Here is a 21,111-nt window from a genome sequence, read left to right on the forward strand (position 1 = left end):
AATTATTTAGGACCAGAAGCAGCAGCTCAGGTGCAGGTGAATATTTAAAACTCCGTTTTTGCGTTTACGTGTGGACGAGGATTACAGAGTTCGTCACGCAGCGTCAAAGGTATGTGCCTCTTTTCATGTCATGCTGTGCGCCACGTTATTGTTTACGTGAGATGAATTGCAGAATGGCAGATAGAGACAAAATACTGTTACTGTTAATCTGACTATCTGCAGTTTTTACACGCTTACATACACACGCAGTTACTGTCCCTCCATTTAGAAAGGCAGAGGGGTCACGGTGTAATTATTTTACGTGTAGTTGTTTTTTTTCCTGTGTAATAATATTCAACATTGCTGTCAATACATTTTTCAAAAAATGTCTCTCTGTGCAAAATGGGTTTAAACACATAAACAGCTGTGGGATACTGTTTGTCCGTGATTTGAACAGGGTGAACAATATGGAACGCCAGGACTGCCATAATGAATTACTTAAATACACCATTAAATAATTAATTAAATGTGGCAATAATTAATTAAAATGGGAATTAATTAATTAAATACATAGTTATGACACATGTAATTAATTAATTATTGACACATTTAATTAATTATTTATGTATTTCACATTTTAATTAATTATTGACACATTTAATTAATTAATTATTGACACATTTAATTAATTATTTGTGTATTTCACATTTTAATTAATTATTGACACATTTAATTAATTATTTCATGATATATTTATTTATTTCATTTTGGCAGTCCTGGCGCCTGGCTCTCACCATGAAATAATTTTATCTGTCAGCCTCACCCATCAAACTCAGGGGCGGGGTTAACGCTGATCGACTCAAAACCATTGCTTTGGCCTGGTGGCCATTGTTTTTAGCCCACAACAACCGGCAGAACTGAACTTTGAAAAACCCTGTTTGTGTGTCACCAAAAACAGTTTTAATATTTTTTTAGCCGAGAATGTAGTGGTTTAATCTTCATATGTCTGGTCGGTTTGTCAAGATACAGCCTCTTTGCAAAAGTGCTTCGATGATTTCGGAGATGTCTGGCCAGTCTCACGGCAAAGCGTGGGATAGACCCGCTCGCCTCGCAAGCAATCGAGCTGTTATTACCGCCGACAAAGCGCAGGCCCCGGTACACAGCTGTAATAACCCCCGCTGACACTGACTTATTTTACTGAGGTTATATTTATCGGGGTGTTATTTCCTGATGTTCGTATGTGTCCTACGTGTTTCAGTCGCCAATTCTGAATTATAACTAACATTAAAAACATGTTTAAGGAGGAGGGAGAGCAAATAAATTCGATTAACAGCTGATCTTTGGGTTTCTGTTCAGTAATCAGCGTGACCTGCGTATAAACGCAGAAGAGAGATAACGTTGGTGTTTCCGTCATGTAGTAGCTGCTGGCTTTAACTGTACAAAGGTGGTTCGACACTATGAAACACATACAGACTTCATGATGTTGGGCTAATATTTTTATTGTGAATATTAATCATGAGGGTAAACGGACCTGTACACCACGGAGCAAGATCAGCATCTCCATGACATCTTCAGATCTCTGAGTTAACACAGAGTTTCCCAGCTGACTATCTAACTGTCATCTACGAATATGTCACGGGTCATATCAATATGATTTTACAGAAAAGCATCCTTAATACTGCCAACTATTCCAGAGACGTGAAAATCTACAGCATAAAGAACACAAAAATATAGCAGTCTAACGAAACACTGTAACAGAGATGAACCGTCAGTTTGTCGCAGATCAAAGTGGAATGAAAGTGATTGGTTGAACAGTTCGTGATCTGTGTTATCTGCATTTTCATCAGCGTAAGAGACTCAGCAGCAGATTAGACTAACAGTTATACATTTAATAAATTACCAAATGAATCCACGATCGAACCTGTTCCGACAGTTTGAGTTTGTATTCCCTCAGCTGCAGACTCGCTGCTGTTTAAATGTTTGACAGGAAGATTAGATATAAAGCAAACGTCAAACATAGACTCAGTCTGCGGTCACATTTGATATGAGGCCAGCACGGATATTGGCTGTGTCCTGTTTTAAGATCATACATGTAAAATTGTTGTCTGACCTCCGTCGATCCAGCCGCTCAGAGTCCGTGGTTACCATGGTTACTGCATAAGCAGCTGTTCTGTTATCACTAAGAGTTGTAAAATGTTTTATGACTAAAATATTATTCTCAGTTGTTATTCATTATGTGTTTACAGCGCCCTCTGTGGTTGCTCCAAGTAATGCACTTTAGAAACGGCTTTATGTTGAAAAAAAAACTTTATTGAACAGGAAGTCCGCTCAGTCAAGCAAAGCAAGCGAACAAGGAGAAGGGAAACATATCGGCACACAGTTTATGCTGTCCTGTTGGAAAAAATACTGTCCACATCTTCTGTTTATGGTTGTATCGCCGGTATGTACTTAAAGTATAAGTTGCAACTTTGGTTTTGTACAATATGTTGTCCGCTAATGCAGTATTTGGCTGTAAAGCTAGTCCTTTTGTTAAGCTAGTTACCCGCGATTTTGGAGGTCGTCTGGATAGCATCAATAATACAAGTTCACATAATTAGACATATGACTTATGTTGTGTAGTAGCAGTGTGGTATATAAATGTATATTATGCTGCACATGTGTATATCATAACTGTATTTGTTTGTCTTGTTTTTAGTTTTACCCTTTTGAATGTCAGTAAACCTGTTGACAACGATCATCGGTCTCCAGAGTGGTGATATGAGAAAGGTGTTAACGCCCCTGCATCAGACATGCACCCATAACGGCACAGCAGCTATAATGTAAACATTACGCAGCATGGGTGTTTATGTTTTTCATTGCAAAAGAACTGTCTGAATGGTTAACTGACATTAACTTGGATAAATTATAGTTAAGGAGTATCACATATAACGCCCATGTGAGCTGCTGAAATAAGTAGGCTACATAAACTACAATATAAATAGGGAGGTCCTATTAACATGTTTAGTTTTAAAGGACACCTTCCTGCCTTTAGTCTCATTCATGAGCAGTATTAGTTTTCTTCTAACATCCAGAAGTCTGCACAATGTGTTTCATAGTTTGTAACAAACCTTTTACAGTTAAACATAACATGACCGAAAAAGAAAAGAGAGAGAGAGAGAGAGAGAGAGAGAAATCACACAAATTATATGTTAAGCTCATTTATTTTTAGTTAAGTAAACTCTAAAAATTCTAACATAGCTGGTGCTTAGAATACAGTTAAATAACTATTAAAAACAGATGATATAATATTTCTGTCCAGGTTGCAGTCTTCATGATGAACACGCTGTTGCAAACTCTGCTCCTCTCGGTGGAAATGCGCCTTCTCTTTCCTCTTTGTATAAAAACATTTTAAAAGTCAGTTTAATCTCAAAATTCACTGTTAAATCCGAAACACACCAGATAAAGAAAAGCGAATAGTTCAGTCTAACACATGTGCCAGTGAACCATTAAACGTCTGTAAAACTATGCAGTTATGAAACGTAACTTTAACCTCAGCCAAACCGATTTGCTCAGTTGTAAATAAAACAGCGAAGTAAACGTGACCCGACAGACAAAACCTGAGTGAATTAAGTCCAGCGTTTAACCACTGAGAGCTAAAACTCAGGTGAGGTTTCAAAGCTGTGTGCAGGTAATTGGACATCAGCTGCCGATAAAGTGGCTTCGCCTACAAAGTGCTCTGTAAGAAAACAAGCTCCAGCAGCTCTGCGCTCGGGAAAAATACTATATTTACTTATGTTGTGCAGAAAAATGCGCTGACATTGCGTTATATCGAGCACCGGCTGCCCAGTTAAACTGTGACTATCACCAGGTAACGTGGGCGTGTTTCTTGAATTAGCAGCAGGTGTTAAACAGCTGACAGGTGAGGAGGAGGATGCATGCAGGTAAACTGAGGGCCTGCTGAGCTGATCGCTGGTGTCGTGAGAAACATGTCAGCTCGTTCTTTATGTTACAGAAGCACAGAGACACAAGACCAGGCGGAAAGAGACGATCGTTCGGTGAAAATGAGAATCTGCGAATGCAACATGTGGAACGCGGAGAGTGGAATATGTAAACAAACCGGTTGACGTAACCCCCCTCGGTGCACTCTGCATGCTGACTGTTAGCAGAACTACTGAAATCTCTGAAAACATCTGAGCACTTTTGCAAACATGTTCTATGTTGACAACCTGACCAGACGTGAAGATTACGGCGCGACATTCGCGGCTAAAACACTGTTAAAAGTGTAGTTGGTGACAGAAAAACGGGGTATTTTAAAACTACACCACCACCATTGCTGCCTGTGATTTGAAACGCATTCTGGGATACCTGGCTGCCTCAAGTCTACAGAAGCGATCGATTATCTAGGATCGACCTGTTTTGACTTACATTGCACGGCAACCAATCAAATGTTAGAGAAGCTGCATGGGCAGCGTTAACCCCGCCCCGTGAGTTTGATGGGTGAGTCTGACAGATAAAATTAATTCATGATGAGAGCCAGGCGCCAGGACTGCCAAAATGAAATAAATAAATATATCATGAAATAATTAATTAAATGTGTCAATAATTAATTAAAATGTGAAATACATAAATAATTAATTAAATGTGTCAATAATTAATTAATTAAATGTGTCAATAATTAATTAAAATATGAAATACATAAATAATTAATTAAATGTGTCAATAATTAATTAATTACATGTGTCATAACTATTTATTTAATTAATTAATTCCCATTTTAATTAATTATTGCCACATTTAATTAATTATTTAATGGTGTATTTAAGTAATTCATTATGGCAGTCCTGGCGTTCCATAGAACAACGGCAGGATCAGCCTGATATTATTTGTATCCCACTGTAACTTTACTGCATAAAGAGCTAACATGTCCAAAATGTCAGGAGTAGTTAGTTATTACAAGAAGTGTTTGTGAACTAAAAATCAAGAATGTGGGATACTGTTTGTCCGTGATTTGGAGAGCCCAGCGCGTGCTCCCGACGCAGGGAAACTAATTTTGCAGGGGAGACCTACCTTGGCACTTGTGCAGGTGAAGCCAAAGGGAAGATATGCTTCACCATATTTTCTAGTCTTTGGCTTGGAAGGAAGTTGGTTTGGAAACATATTTGGCGATGCGTCATCTCCTGCTTTGCGTTTGTGTGGGAGCCCCGTCAAAAACCTGTCCACAGTGTCCAAGCGCTCTTTTTTTTTTTTTTTTCTTCTTTTCATACCGCGCCCCCCCTGCAATGGCTCTGCGCCCCACACTTTGGGAACCTCTGGCATAAGGTAATATTATAATCCCACAGAGGAATGATTAACTCAATAACAAAAATCCTTTTTGGCTTAAATTAAAACAGGTTTTACAGGAAATGACCTTTATCTGCCTGGAGGTTGTTTGAGGTTGTTGGTTTTTTTAATGTTGCCACATTTGCTATCAAGCTGTGTGCTTTGGAAATTATGGGTTTATCTCAGTATTTCATACGCATAGTACATACTAATACATAAGAGCAAACAAGGTAAAAAAACTGTTAGGGAAGCATGGAGGTCTATACTATCATTGCCATCGCCCCGAGAAACTGGTATAGGCATCTTTAATGACTACAGATCTATAAGTCTGTAGTCATGAAGCATTTTGAGCAGATATTGGCTGAGCACATCAGAGACTGTCTACCCCCCTTTCTCAACCGCCACTAGTCTGCTTAGAGAACAAATTGGTTCATAGAGGATGCCATCGCCATCATCATTCACAGAGCACTGAGCCATCTGGAGAACAGAAGGAGCTACGCGAGAATGCTTTTCATGGACTACAGCTCAGTGTTCAGCACCATAATCCCAGACCTCACGACCAAACTGGACCACGTTCAAGTTCCCCCTGCCCTGGATCAAAGACTCACTCACCAACAAGCCTTAATCAGTCTGACTTGGACCCGCATGTCTTGCCCCCACTCCGACTCAGCACCTGATCCCTGCACGCATGCTCTTTCAGGCCCCTACTATAGGCCCTGTACACATATGACTGCACACAACCCACCCAACTAACTACACTGTCAAGTGTGCCAATGACACCACCATGGTTGGACTCATCATCTGGCAGTGAGACAGCGTACAGGGTGGAGGTAGAAAACTTATCCCGCTAGTGCTCAGAAAATAACCTGAAGCTAAACATCATTAAAACAAATGAACTCATAATGGACTTCTTCTACTGTGTTTGGTACGCTGGGGCCACAACTGAGAACAGGAAGGCTGTGTAGAGGGTGATTAACACGGCTCAAAAAATCTTAGCCTGCCTTCTGCTACCCTTGGAGGCCATTGCCAAATCCACGTGTCCTTCACAGGTGACCCTTGCACACCACCCACTACCTGTTCAACCCATTGCCCTCTGGTTGATTTCTCAGGTCAATCAGGTCCCACATCTCCAGACTCAGTAACAGCTTCTTCTCCTGGGCCATTTGGACTGTCTACAAACAGTATTCGCCCACACCCCACCTCTGCCCACCCACCACACTAATCTGAGCCATGGTCTGAGTAACCCCCATCACTCAGGCCACTCACACACAGACTCTATTCAGACCAAGTCATTTCTTTGCACTTTCTTTGCACTTTGGAAGTTGCAAAGTGTGTAGCAATGAATCTTGTTCTCTAATGTGTGCCTTTCTCTTATTTTTGTATATGTGTATTATGTATATTTTTCCTGTTTGCTATTTATTCCTGTTGTCTAATATTTATAATATACTCCAGTGCAGTTGGTGTGGAGCACCCTCAATTTTGTTGTACGTGTACAACGACAATAAAGGAATATTCTATTCTATTCTGGTTCCGCCCCTTGTCCTTACCATATATGGACATGGTAAGGACAAGTGGCAGAATTAGAAATGAATTGACCAGTGTGATGCCAGGTAACTGAAACGCAGAGGACCACACCTTTCATAATGTATAAGCCTTTCAGTGATTACATGTTAGCAAGTTTTTCAAGATTTTCAAGAACAGCTCTCCCTCTTTCCCTTCATCATATTTTAATAATTGTGGCTCCATGAACAGCGAAATTTAAAAGGAAGAAGAGGTAGGATATGGGCTATTTTGATACTATTATCATACCAGGTATATTCCAATATCTTTGCAATTACATAAATGAGTTATGTTAAATAAAAATTTTCAGATGCCCTTTGATGCTGGCATTGTGGAGTCTGTTTTATTATGCACCTGTCAGGGAAGGTAAAGTGTACCTTTACAACAAAGCAAAAACATGTATACTTTAATATTTATATACTTTTTTAAAAGTACACCTGTTGAATTGCTTGTTGACCTATCTGTCTAAGCATTTGGGCATGTAAACATGGTCAAAACAAGCTTCAGAAAATACTGATTGACCAGCTCTACACATACAAAGGTCTATCACTGAGGCATTGAGGCAGTGGTTCTCCCCTGAGGTTTCACCTTAAAACTAAATTTCTGGATCTTTACGCCATATGAAATGTCTTGCTTCAGGTAGCTGTTCTCCTTTCTGTAAATATGCAGCCACAATAATGAAAATCTTTTTGGTAGCTTAATATAATGCTGTGCCTTAAATATTTTGGGTCAATTCATAATCATTTAAATAGTTTTTGGTGTGTCTAAATTATTTTGATTATTCTAGTTTCCTTCAACTACGGAGACTTGGGAGAGTATTTTTTAACCCTCTGAGTCTGATCAAAATCACTACCCTTTCAGCTTGTTCGTGGCCAAAAGTGGCCACCTACAGATTAGGTCTGTAATTTTTATTATTTTTGTTTTTTTGCCATTTTTTCTGCATAAAGCTTTTAAGTAACTTCAGTTCTTTCCATAAATATAAAATAATTATTACTTTTTTATTTTTTAACCCTTTAAACACCAGTTTGTTTGTCCACTGCACCAGCTGGACGACAACCTCAAATCTCGCAATTTTATACGAGTGCATTGCTACTGAAATTTCTTGTATTACTAATAGTAGAGTCTGGGGCATATAATTGATTCACATCAACATTGATTATAATGCATTGTTATTTTAGTGCAGAGAGAGCAAAAACATAAAAACTCCCTCTCAGACTGTTTGTGGCCAAAAATGGCCACCCCTTGTTTACATTTACAAAATGCTATAAAATTCGTATATATTAAGAAAAATGTCCAGTTTGTTTTACATGATTTTTTAGATTAGCATCAGGGCTGTTCATGAAAATCAAAATTTCATTAAAATTCTGAAATTTAACCCTTTAACTACCAGTTAGAGCACATAATCATAACAACTCATAAATAGAGAAAAATCATAAAATCCCATTTTTTTTTCTAAATAATACATGCCATCTGATTTATTTGCTAACCATGATGAAGGTTAGATGCATAGCAATAATTAACAGCATCAATGACATTTACGCAACATTGTTTTTTTCTGCAGTGGCAGAAAAACAAAAAAACTCCCTCTCAGACTGTTCGTGGCCAAAAATGGCCACCCCTTGTTTACATTTACAAAATGCTATAAAATTCATATATATTAAAACATTTTTCTACTTAGACCAACTTCATTTTGTCACGGTTTGCGGGTGCAAGCCGTGTGGGAATTATTTAGGACCAGAAGCAGCAGCTCAGGTGCAGGTGAATATTTATTGACAGGAGTGCAAATCAACAGAAATGGCAGGTGACATGAACAGGAAAACCTAAACTGGGTAAAACTAACAAAACAAACCAGAAACGAAGATGCAGGGAGGTCCGGGGAAATCACACATGGAGAGACGCAGGGAGACCGAGGGGAAACAACACAGATGAACCAGCAACGAGGACGAGGTAACACACACTATAAATACACACGCCAGGAATCAGGGGAAGGGAAACAGGAGGGGAACACACCTGGAAGACATCACAACTGACGAGGCAGGGGAAAACGTAAACAGAACACACTGACATAAGACACAGACCTTCACAATAAAACAGGAACTACACATACAAGGACACACACGGGCCGAACAGAGTAAACACTAAACAGAGGAAGAACAGAACCAAAAATCACACTAAATAGAAAAACACAAAACGCTGGGTCAAACGGACCCAGGATCATGACACATTTTTTAAATGAAAACCAGTCCTAGTCATGAAAACCAAAATATAATTCAAAATTAGAAATTATACCCTTTGAATACCAGTCAAATTATATGTTACTACTATGTTTTTTGGGGGGAAATAGCAATAAAGTTCAAATTTTTTCAGCAGTTGAATGACGAAACCTTTTTTTTTTTTTAAATCATTGCAGGTCAGTCCCAGTAACAAAAATAATTATTATTAATATTAATATTTTGTATTATTCCTGTGAGTAATGACCCCAATAAAAGAAACTCCCACTTTGTTAGTCATGCCAAAAACGGCCTTTTATTGCTCGTTTGTACAAAATACATCCTCTTTCTGTGTCTGTGTGTGTGTGTGTGTGTGTGTGTGTGTGTGTGTGTGTGCGCGCACTCAGGGAAGGCAGGACACGCAAACCACAGCAGAGTGATCTTTGCAGACACTCTTTCCACAGCTGGAGCAAGTGGTTGCTGTTCTTCTTCTGTTTATACACAGTTCGCACCTTTTCCTCATTTTGTTGATGGGCTCTGGGTCATACTCTGATTCTGACTGCTGTATCTCAGCAACAATAGCAGCGGCTCCTTTTGAGCGTGGGGCACAAGGCCGTCTTGCAATTTCTGGAGTCACCAGCATGTGGCCCAGCTCCTCCAGGAACACCCTTCGTTGGTGGGTCTTGGTGGACTCCCACTCAGGATGCACTGCTTTCCACAGGACAAAGGCATTGTATGCTGAGACGTCCAGAAGATTGTAGAACAGAGCCAGTGGCCAGCGACCGGTTTTCCTCCGACAACTGTAGGTGCCAACAACCTTGTCTAGGTTATCCACTCCACCTTTACACCTATTGTAATCAAGGATTGCTGCTGGCTTCTTCTTTTCCCCATCACTGACTGCTGGTTCCCTATGCTTTGTGCTCAAAAGAAGCACATTCTTCCCTCGCTTGGGCATGTAGGAGACTGCCATGGTTGTTTTGGTGAAGGCAAAGAGAGATGAAAGAATCTTCCTCTGTCTCAGCTGAACAAGCTGGGGAGGGAGCTCTGGTTTGTTTCTCCTGATTGTGCCAACCAGAGCTAGTTTTCTTCTGAGCAGCTCCTCTGCCAAGCTGAATCATATCTGTTATTAATCTCTGTCTCTCTTCCACAGCATGTCTTTATCCTGTTTTCCTTCTTCACCCCAACCGGTCGCAGCAGATGGCCGCCCCTCCCTGAGCCTGGTTCTGCCGGAGGTTTCTTCCTGTTAAAAGGGAGTTTTTCCTTCCCACTGTCGCCAAAGTGCTTGCTCATAGGGGGTCATATGATTGTTGGGCTTTTCTCTGTATTTATTATTGTGCTATCTACTGTACAATATAAAGCGCCTTGAGGCGACTTTTGTTGTGATTTGGCGCTATATAAATAAAATTGAATTGAATTGAATTGAATTGAATGATGTAAAGAAGTTGTCACAAGTGACAGTGTGTCCTTGGAGCCCCTCTGTCAGTTGTAGCACAACTCTCATTCCCTGATTAACTTCCCGGGAACTTCCAGGTGATTTTCCTGTGTAAATTTCCATCTTCCAAGCATAGGAGGTTGCCACATCACAGGTCACCCAGATTTTAATGCCATATTTTGTAGGCTTCTTGGGCATATACTGTCGAAATCCACATCGACCTTTGAATCCAACCAGCTGCTCATCGACACACACGTCAACTCCTGGATTGAACAGGGGGAGACGAGCAACCCACTTTTCCCACAGGAAAAGAAGAAGCCTCTTCTTCAGATGCAGCGGATTCCTCGTCATCTTCGCTTTCTGAGCGCATCACATAGTCAAGTGCTTGAAGCAGTGAATATGACCGTCTTGCCATCTTGCCAGAGCAAAAATGATCTTGAAGCTGCTGGGTTTATTTATAGCTTTACAAATGACTGCACCTGTATAAACCCCAGGACAGAATTACAAACAGTCCCAGTTTGTTGTTGTTTATGCTACAGCTACAGCTTTGAACTTTGCAGAGTGTCTTGTGAGTTCTTTCTCTGTTTTTTTTTTGTTGGGAGAGTAGATATTTTGGTGTGCATTTTTTTAATGAAAAGAACAAAGTTAGAGGTGCTTTCATTATGAACATCAAAGTTAAAATTCCCCAGGAAGCTCAAAGCTCAATAGCTTGCATCAAGAGACATTCACATGAACTTGGACGTATGGCAACATAATTTATTTTTCTCTCTTGCAAATGCAAAGTTGTGCTGCAATTTCACACTGGCACTTTTTTTTTTCATGCACAAACACAAACCTTTGTCTAACATCTTTAAGATCAAACCTGAATCAAAATTGTGTCATTCTTTTGGTCCATTGGAGTGCAGTAAGCCATCAAACACCCCTATAGAAAACTCAGAATATTACATGAAATTGCTTGCTTGGCCAAAAATGGGTAAATGATGTAATTTGGTAAAAAACATTAAAAACTTCAATTTTCATGTGTTGAGTTTAGAATGAAAGCAATTTTACCTAAATCGCATGATATAGTACTGTCAGTAACAAGGAATCAAAAAAGATGGTTATAATGGGTTTCAATTGGCCACAAATGGCCACGATAGAGCCAAGAGGAACAATTTAGTGTATAGTGAATATCATTGACATTATTAAGGAGCTGATGTTGAAAATTAAAAAATCTGAAAGAAATACACACCTTTGGGAAGTTTCATTTTATTTGCATTAACAGAACAAAAATGGTTGAAAGACGAAAAGCAAAGTGGCCACAAATGGCCAGGATAGGACTCAGAGGTTATTAAAAAGATGTCAGAAGCCTGTGGGTCTCCACGTTTTCTTATGAGAGCATAACTCCTTTCATATTGTCAATTTAAGAGCTGTGGAATGTTTTTATTTTGTAACATAACAGCCTAAGATCTCCCTCTCCCCATCCACTTCCTCCACCTTGTCTGGGGGGACACCAAGGCGTTCGTAGGCCAGGGATACTAGGATACCCATCTCACCTAGGATAACTCCAGACTGAGACAGAGTCCACCCACTCTCCAGGAGACTGGTTCCAGAGCCCAAGCTGTGCGTTGAGGTGAGCCCAAATATATCTAGCCAGTACCTTCCAACCTCAAGCACCAACTAAATATGCACTGTATGTAACACTGCAGATAAGAGTCAATATATGGGACATTTAAAGTAGAATAAGGGACGAATCAATTTTGCTGATTATACAGGATTATACATTATACAGGAGCTAAAATCGGACTGTTGGTAAACTCACATTTAATATATATCCATTGGCTCAATTTAAGTATTTATATTATAAAGATTTTGCCTTTTCTACTATAATGTGTGTTTCTGTGTATCAACAGATGTCTTTCTATAAAATCTCAAAGCTTTATGTGATTGCTGTTGTTGGTGTGCTATTCATCGTGTTTGCAGTCAATTTTGGGAACTTGTTTAAATGGAAAACTGAACTAGCCAACAACATTCATCCTACATCAAAACAAAGGTAAATTATTCCCTTATCATTGTGTGTGTGTGTGTGTGTGTGTGTGTGTGTGTGTGCGTGTGTGTGTATGGATAAACCCCTTCTCTCCAAATGTAGTAAACTGTAATATATACATCCAGAAAGTCTTACCAGGCTCTCGGCAGAGGTGGTCACATCTTTCTCCCTCTCCCTCCCTTGTCTTTCCTGCTTGGCTCCTCTTGTCTAGTCTAACTCTCAGAGACCCTTCATCTTGTTTTCTAAAAACCAAGGAATTATGGATTTGATCGACTGGTCTCTAAACGCAATGAACACCCTCTTCTCGATGAGAAGGCTGGCCTCAGGGGGAGCCTGCTTGCTGCTGGATACACGATGGATGGATGGGGAGAAGTGGCGTGTCGTTGAGTGACACGCCACTTCTCTCAATTGAGTGAATGCTGTTGAATTGCTGTTTGGAGCTGGCATGGCCTTGGCTTATCAACAAATAATGAAAGCAGTTACAGCTGCTAAAAATCCCACAAGGCTGGCCGGCATGATTGAGATCGTGAGTAGACCCACAAGCAGTCAGGCTGTGCTTATTGAATGCAATATGGATAAAATCATGGAGAAGCTTATGGCTCTGGAACGGGAAATAGATAGACTTGGGACCAGTGATGAACATTAGCACTAAAATTACTGACCCTTTTTTTTCCTGGTCCCTACTACTAGATTTACTAACCGTGCGCAAATTTGCGTAAATTCCCTGAACCTAACACCTCCTAGCACCCTGCTGAGATTTTCACAGGCCTTCAGCTCCATTGTTCTCCTGCTTTTGTTGTGCAAACACACCCTCCCCCAAACCCCAACCAGGAGAGATTCAGAAGCTCATCCTTCCAATCATTTCAAGACTCTACAACAAGTACCTGCAGCCTACAATACAGCTTGGTAGTTTCTATGTGCAATATTTCACATATGCAAAATTACTTCTTGTCAATCCCTCTATATATATAAAAAAAAAAAAAAAAACCACCCAGCACGCCCCTGCGGGTGGTTTATCCTTCAAGCTCGGGTCCTCTACCAGAGGCCTGGGAGCTTGAGGGTCCTGTGCAGTATCTTAGCTGTTCCCAGGACTGCGCTCTTCTGGACAGAGATCTCCGATGTTGTTCCCGGGATCTGCTGGAGCCACTCGCCTAGCTTGGGAGTCACCGCACCTAGTGCTCCGATTACCACGGGGACCACCGTTACCTTCACACTCCACATCCTCTCGAGCTCTTCTCTGAGCCCTTGGTATTTCTCCAGCTTCTCGTGTTCCTTCTTTCTGATGTTGTTGTCATTCGGAACCGCTACATCGATCACTACGGCCGTCTTCTTCTGTTTGTCTACCACCACTATGTCCGGTTGGTTAGCCACCACCATTTTGTCCGTCTCTATCTGGAAGTCCCACAGGATCTTAGCTCGGTCATTCTCCACCACCCTTGGAGGCGTCTCCCAACTTCCAGGCCATATTCGGCACAGATGTTTCTGTATACTATGCCGGCCACTTGGTTATGGCGTTCCACGTATGCCCTGCCTGCTAGCATCTTGCACCCTGCTGTTATGTGCTGGATTGTCTCAGGGGCATCTTTACACAGCCTGCACCTGGAGTCTTGCCTGGTGTGATAGACCCCAGCCTCTATGGATCTTGTGCTCAGAGCTTGTTCCTGTGCTGCCATGATTAGTGCCTCTGTGCTGTCTTTCAGTCCAGCTTTGTCCAGCCACTGGTAGGATTTCTGGATATCAGCCACCTCCTCTATCTGCCGGTGGTACATACCGTGCAGGGGCCTGTCCTTCCATGATGGTTCCTCATCTCCCTCCTCTTTCTTGGGGTTCTGCTGCCTGAGGTATTCACTGAGCACTCGGTCAGTTGGGGCCATCTTCCCAATGTATTCTTGGATGTTCGTTGTCTCATCCTGGACTGTGGTGCTGACACTCACCAGTCCCCAGCCCCCTTCCTTCCGCTTAGCATACAGCCTCAGGGTGCTGGACTTGGGGTGAAACCCTTCATGCATGGTAAGGAGCTTTATTGTCTTTATGTCAGTGGCTTCTATCTCCTCCTTTGACCAACTTATTATACCAGCTGGGTACCTGATCACGGGCAGGGCGTAGGTGTTGATAACCCAGATCTTGTTCTTACTGTTCAGCTGACTCCTCAGGAGTTGCCTGACCCTCTGCAGGTAATTGGTGGTTGCAGCTTTCCTAGCGGCCTCTTCATGGTTCCCATTCGCCTGCAGGATCCCCAGGTACTTGTAACTGTCCTCTATGTCTGCAATGTTGCCTTCTGGTAGCTAAATCCCCTCAGTTCTGACTGCCTTCCCTCTCTTTGTTATCATCCGACTACACTTCTCCAGTCCGAATGACATCCCAATGTCATTGCTGTATATCCTGGTAGTGTGGATCAGTGAATCGATGTCTCGTTCACTCTTGGCATACAGCTTGATGTCATCCATGTACAGGAGGTGGCTGACAACTGCTCCATTCCTTAGTTGGTGTCCGTAGCCAGTCTTGTTAAATCAACTGTGAAATTGGAATGCAACCCAAACCCAAACAACCATTATCTTCATGCGGCTTCCCCTCACCAGCTGGAAGCTCCAAGGCCGAAGCTGGAACAACAGTGTGTATGACTCTATGCCATATCCTCCTACTTCTTCACAGTCACCTGGGGACTGTTGACTTTTGCTTAAAACTAGGTGAAAGGGCTCTCTCTCTTGAGTTGGACACAGGATACACACACACATGCACACATACATGCACTGAAACACAGATATAGCACCCTAGTCCCCTCACCCCAAACACCTCTGTTTACTTCCACCCGATGCAGTCAGGTGGGTCTCTGTCCAGTGCCGAAGTATGGCTGCAGGACCGGATGGCTGTTGTCTACATCGGCTCACTCCCATACCCCCAACCTCCCCCATTTGCAAGTCATGTGTTTTTATGTTGTAAGGTCTGAAGATTCATATGCTGTTTTGTCTGAGGACAGTTTTTTTTTTCTCAGACAGCTCTCCTCTCAGGAGCTCAGTTTGGGTAGAGCTTTTTTCTCCTCCTCTCCCCTCTTGTATTGTGTATTTCATTGTTTTTCTTACCATCCTACCTCTCTCTGACTCGACTTCACAATGTGTTGTTTGTGCAATGTATGTATGGTCCGAAGGGGTCCCATTTCACTGCAGGTACTATGTACGTGTAACATTGCAAGTGACAATTTAAAGGCATAATCAATCAATGATTTTGTCCACGGGGTGGGGTTAGGGTTGGGGGGGTAGGGTTAGTGATGCAGATTTCAGCACACAAATAAATTTTATTAATTTTAATGCAATTTTTGTGTTTTATTCAACATTTCTACACCATTAGTGTTTCTGGTAAAATGACCAATGATTCATAACTGAGTTCAGGTACATCCCCTTTTGCCAGGTTGACATACTCACGTGCATGTAGTGCAGCTGACCATCCCCTTGACCGATCTCACCCGGAAGAGTGTCCCAGATCTCATCCATTGGACATGACAGTGCTAGGTGGCGTTTGCGCAGATAAAGAAAGTTCTCTGTGGGGAACCGCTGTTACACACACCTAACTTTTCCCTTCCATTTGTCGTGCAAACAGATGCCTCAAACAGAGGTTTGGGGGCAGGTAAGTTCAGTCGACCTCCCAGTTGTCTGCATCAGATGGTAGCTGACCAACCGAGAGAGCCGGTAAAGTACTGTGGAAAAAGAGTGTTTGGCAATCCGATGGGTGGTTGATTCACTTTGATATTACCTCCTGGGGTGCTCATTCACCCTCTGCTCAGACCACACCCCACAGCAGTGGCTCCACCGAATGAAGGATGCCAACACCCGGATCACCCAGCCCTTTACGTTCGGGAGAAAGGGGTAGGGTTGGTCGGATGTAGCCCCAACCTAAGTCAGACGGTGGGGGTGTATAGTAGGGGTGTGGTCTCTGGCTCTGCTGAGGTGGAGGGGTGGTACGGTAAGCTCACAAGGTGGTGCCATGATGTTGGAGGGGTGATTTAATGTGGATCGCCCCGTGCGAGGGTCATCATGCCAGATCCAATTCTGTGTCTCAGTCCAAATTGGACCCCTTTCACTAATATTTGCCATTTTGTTCTTATCACCATGCATATGCCAGTAAATCAGAATTGTTTGCAATTTTTATACGACCAAATGTGTTAGCCCCACATGAGAAACTAACTGTAATGGAAAAAAAGTGGACTCTCCAGCATCTATGGTATAGTGGCAAGAAATTATACTGTTATTGATGACATCCAGCAATATTAGATGCAGTTTTAATGAAAGATAAGAACATTTAAGATATGATAAGATCAGTTAAGGAATATAAAGGGATATGTTTCAAGTCAAAGTTTGGTGCAGTTGATGCTGTGCACTGGTCTGTCATGCTAAAGAGAGAGCTGAGTGTAAAAGCAAAGTGTTTGGTGTTAATCCAGATAAGCTGGAGGCAGTGCTTGTAGAAATGGTCACCTTTGCTGAAAATCTGTGGATCAAGTGCTTAGCAGCACCTGACTGCTGCTTATCTTCTGAAGCAGTAAGGATGTACTTTCTTTTACACTTGACTGTAGCAGTTCATTTAAATGGTGATGTGATACAGAATTGAATTGTGACTCTTCCGGACTTCCATATTACAGGCACTCTTCAGGATCTCTACATTATAAGTCATCTCTGCCCACACAACGTCGCTTACATGGTCCATGCACCTGTCCTGATGGCGCTATAATTCTCAAAGACCACATCCCAAAAGACCAATATGAGGAATTGTTGCAGCGGCGAGCGAGGGAATTCCAATACTACAAAGCCAGGTAGAGGATGGATGGATGGGCACTTTCAATAAACTGTTACATTTACAGTTCAGTTATAACATGAGAATGAAAAATATGTGTACCCTATGGAAGCTGGGGTAGGCTCCAGCCCACCCATAACCCTTACAAGGATAAGTGGAAGAGAATGGATGCATGAAAAATATAAGTATGTCTGTTTGTGTTATACCGGAGTACTCAAAATTCTTTTGTGTAATCTTCCCCAATACCATCTCCTCAACAAGACTAATTCAGTACTATCCAAGCTCCTGTTTGCTTTGCCCAACTCTCCTCTGCAGTATCCTATCCAGGGTTTTATAGTACGACCTTTGACTGCCACTGCCATACCAGGTTTGCCAACCTCAATATATGCCTCAGACAGCAATGTCAAAGTTTTTTATATTTCTATAAAAATGTCATTTGCAGGAAATTGGAGAATATATTTTCATCTGATTCACTGAAAGGTGCAATAGAAAATAACCAAACTGGAGTTACCAGTAACAGCAAATCAAAGGAGAGCAACAAGGCCAATAACATGTTTCATAGTTGTTTATGAAAGTGATCCAGATTCTCTTCTTGTATTGCCCATGCTTCACCTCTCTGCCAAGTTATCATAAAATTACCATAAAATTTTGCTTTCAGTTGTCAGATCAAAAACTGAACTGAACAAATACCTCTGCAAAGAAGTAGGTATTTGGTTTGATTCAGAGCTCAACAGTTAGCCAACAGAATTAGGTAAACTTCTGTCATCTTAAAACACTCACAAAACTGAGTAAGAGATCAATGAGGTTTCTTAGAAATTTCCTCAACTCATCTTGCAAAATGTAAAGTCAAAACATGATGTGAATATGTTTCTTTTACTAAATTCCTATGTGACACTGAAAGGTATTTTATATTTCAGGTTTAGGTCTGCATGCAGAAGAAAGAAACAGCTATAAGGTTGGTCTGATATCACAGATTAGTAACTGACAGAAGTTCCCTGACTGAATGGTAAAGGGTTGGTTGGTTTATGAAAGATGGTGGCTGAATGTTTGTAAAGATTAAAAACAGGTATATTTAATTTGTTTTTATAAAGGCAATGTCGTTTGACACAATTAAATTGCACTGAAAATTTAAATATACTTAATTGGTTAAAATAAGCTCTGAGATTCTCACTAATTTTGATGAAAAAAATCTTAGGCAGCAAAAATTGAAATTCAACTTATGTGTGAAAAATTCTGTGACTTTTTGTAAATATTGTAATTAAAGACATTTTTCTTTGACATGATTTTTTAATCATTGTACAGCATCCATCTTGGATAACCTTGAGCTTGCTACTGAAAATGCTTTGATTTTGAAAGCCAATATCTTATTATGAATTTTAGTTCACATTTTTTCATTCTCATGCCAGGAGAATAGGTGACATACTAGAGCTGGGCGATATGACCCAAAATTCATATCTCGATATTTTTTAGCTGGATGGCGATATAAGATATATATCTTGATATTTTTTTAAAGCCATAAGGTACGAACAAAAAGAGAGTTCTTAGTCAAAGCTGTGTCCCAGATGTCACACAGGCACTTTTATTAACATACAGCATAGATGTACATGAAAAAAACTACTCAAAAATAAATTATGAGCATTTATTAAATAATGATGCTCTATAAATAAAAGAAAACTATGTTGTTTTGTGCATAACAAAGAGCTCACAATTGTGCAGTCAAAATGTAAACTAAAAGACGCTGAGCATAATAACATAGACAGATTTCACAGCTGCTCTGTTCCCAACTTCTACTGCATGACTGACAGCCTGGAGTTTGAAATCCGCTTCGTAACCATGTCTCTGAACAGGTGCCATTTATGGTCCTTATACACACACAATACGGTAATATTACGTTGAAGCACAGTACGTATTACTCCGCGAGGCTCCTCGGTAGCCGTAATGCTCCGACAATCCATCAAGCGGTGCAGCTCCGTAGCTTACCAAAGTCGAACTAAAACATTTTTTGACAGATTGCTGAGCGCTGTGTATCACATAAAATCGGTTCGCGGTCATCAAGCACAACCAGAATTCATACAAAAGGCGCGCAGTCAACTTTTGAGAAAATGAAAGGATTTCAGGCCGTGCATGGCGTTAGCGTGGCTAGCTCGTTAACACGTTGACACTGTCCAGCCCCACGCACGGGGCGATGCGCAGTAACTCATTAACGGAGATTTGCCGTGTCCATCTTGTCGCTGCCTGCAGGTGAAGCGATGGGGGAGGAGGGGGAGTTGTGTTCAGTGAAGGAGAGGCGAGGTCGAGTAATGTTGCGTACAGACAAAAGTGGACGAAAGAGAGGCAAACTTGCAGCTCCGCAACTATAATTATAACGTAACATAGACTATATTGATATAAAGGATATTGTCACATCTTATATCTCGTATAAAAATATATCGATATTTTTAAAAAACTCGATATATCGCCCAGCTCTATGACATACTGCATACTACTTCTCAAATAATTGTATTATTGCATTCATGTGTGGCAAACACAGCTTGGTATACAATCTACATAGCTAGTACTGGCTTTCAAAACACAAAAAGAGCCTGGACACACCAATATTTAAATGTTTATGCATTTTAATACAGAGTCAATTTATTTCAATAAATTCTCTATTTCACCAACTAACACTGAAATTAGTGAGATGCGTAAATCTGTGCAAATTATCCATGTATAATCATGTAAAATCAACATGAAATTTGCTTTATTAGAAAGAATGTTATGTTTCTATAATTTATCAAGTATCATAAAGTAATTATGTGTTACATCGCCAGCCAAGGGGTAAGCAATGCATGATAATATAGCCCATAAACTCATGGACATACTTAGTAGAGTCGACAGATGTCCTGAATGTAAGTAAGAATATAAATGTAAGTAAGAATATAAATCATAAATCAGATTCGAGCTGTGCCTGTCATGGAGTCCATTAACACTGGCACTATACAGGAGGTGAGCGATGCATGGAGAAAAGAAGTGAAACTATATTGGGAAGGTCCATAGTTAACAATGGTATAAATTATTTCACTGAATTTGTGCTCTGCAAATTTCCTTCTCCCTTGCCACCTCCTCCAGCTTGTCCAAGGGAAAACCAGGGCATTCCCAGGCCAGCCCAAGAGATAAAATCTCTCCAGTATAATCTGTCCAGCATGTCCTGGGTCCGCCAGGGCATGCCTGGAACACCTTACCCAAGAGGTGCCAAGGGGACATCCTTGTCTGATGTCTAAACCACCTCAACTGGCTCCTTTCGATGTGGAGGAGTAGCGGCTCTAGTCTGAGACCCTCCCAGATGGTCAAACTCCTCACCCTATTTCTAAGGGAAAGGCCATCAGCCACCCTTCAGAGAAAACTCATTTCTCAAAAGGTATAAAATCAATACCTGCAACTAGCAATTGTCACGGTTTGCGGGTGCAAGCCGTGTGGGAGTTAATTAGGACCGGGCAGCAGCAGCTCAAGTGCAGGTAAGAATTTATTAACAGAAAGGCAAAGAAACAGAAATGGCGAGTGACACTAACAGGTAACCTAAACTGGGAAAACTAACAAAGCAAACCAGAAACGAAGATGCAGGGAGGTCCGAGGAAACACATAAGGAGAGACGCAGGGACATCTAGGGGAACAACACAGACGAAACAGCAACTAACAGAGGCAGACACGAGGTTTAAATACACCGAAGGATAACGAGGGAATGAGACACAAAAGGAGGGCACAGCTGGGAGTAATCAGACCTGACGAGACAGGGGAAGAGTAAACTGAACACACTGAGATAAGACACAGACCGTCACAATAAAACA

General features: G+C 41.2%; 1 long non-coding RNA gene across 1 annotated transcript; it reads left to right on the top strand.

Moving 5' to 3' along the window:
* Nucleotides 1–2,151: 2,151 nt before the first annotated feature.
* Nucleotides 2,152–2,744, top strand: LOC112846656 (uncharacterized). Its single transcript, XR_003219776.1, has 2 exons — nucleotides 2,152–2,419; nucleotides 2,675–2,744. It is a non-coding gene; the product is annotated as an uncharacterized LOC112846656 (long non-coding RNA).
* The last annotated feature ends 18,367 nt before the right edge of the window (nucleotides 2,745–21,111 follow it).

This window comes from Oreochromis niloticus, linkage group LG4, assembly GCF_001858045.2.
Source record: "Oreochromis niloticus isolate F11D_XX linkage group LG4, O_niloticus_UMD_NMBU, whole genome shotgun sequence".
Lineage (NCBI taxonomy): Eukaryota > Metazoa > Chordata > Actinopteri > Cichliformes > Cichlidae > Oreochromis > Oreochromis niloticus.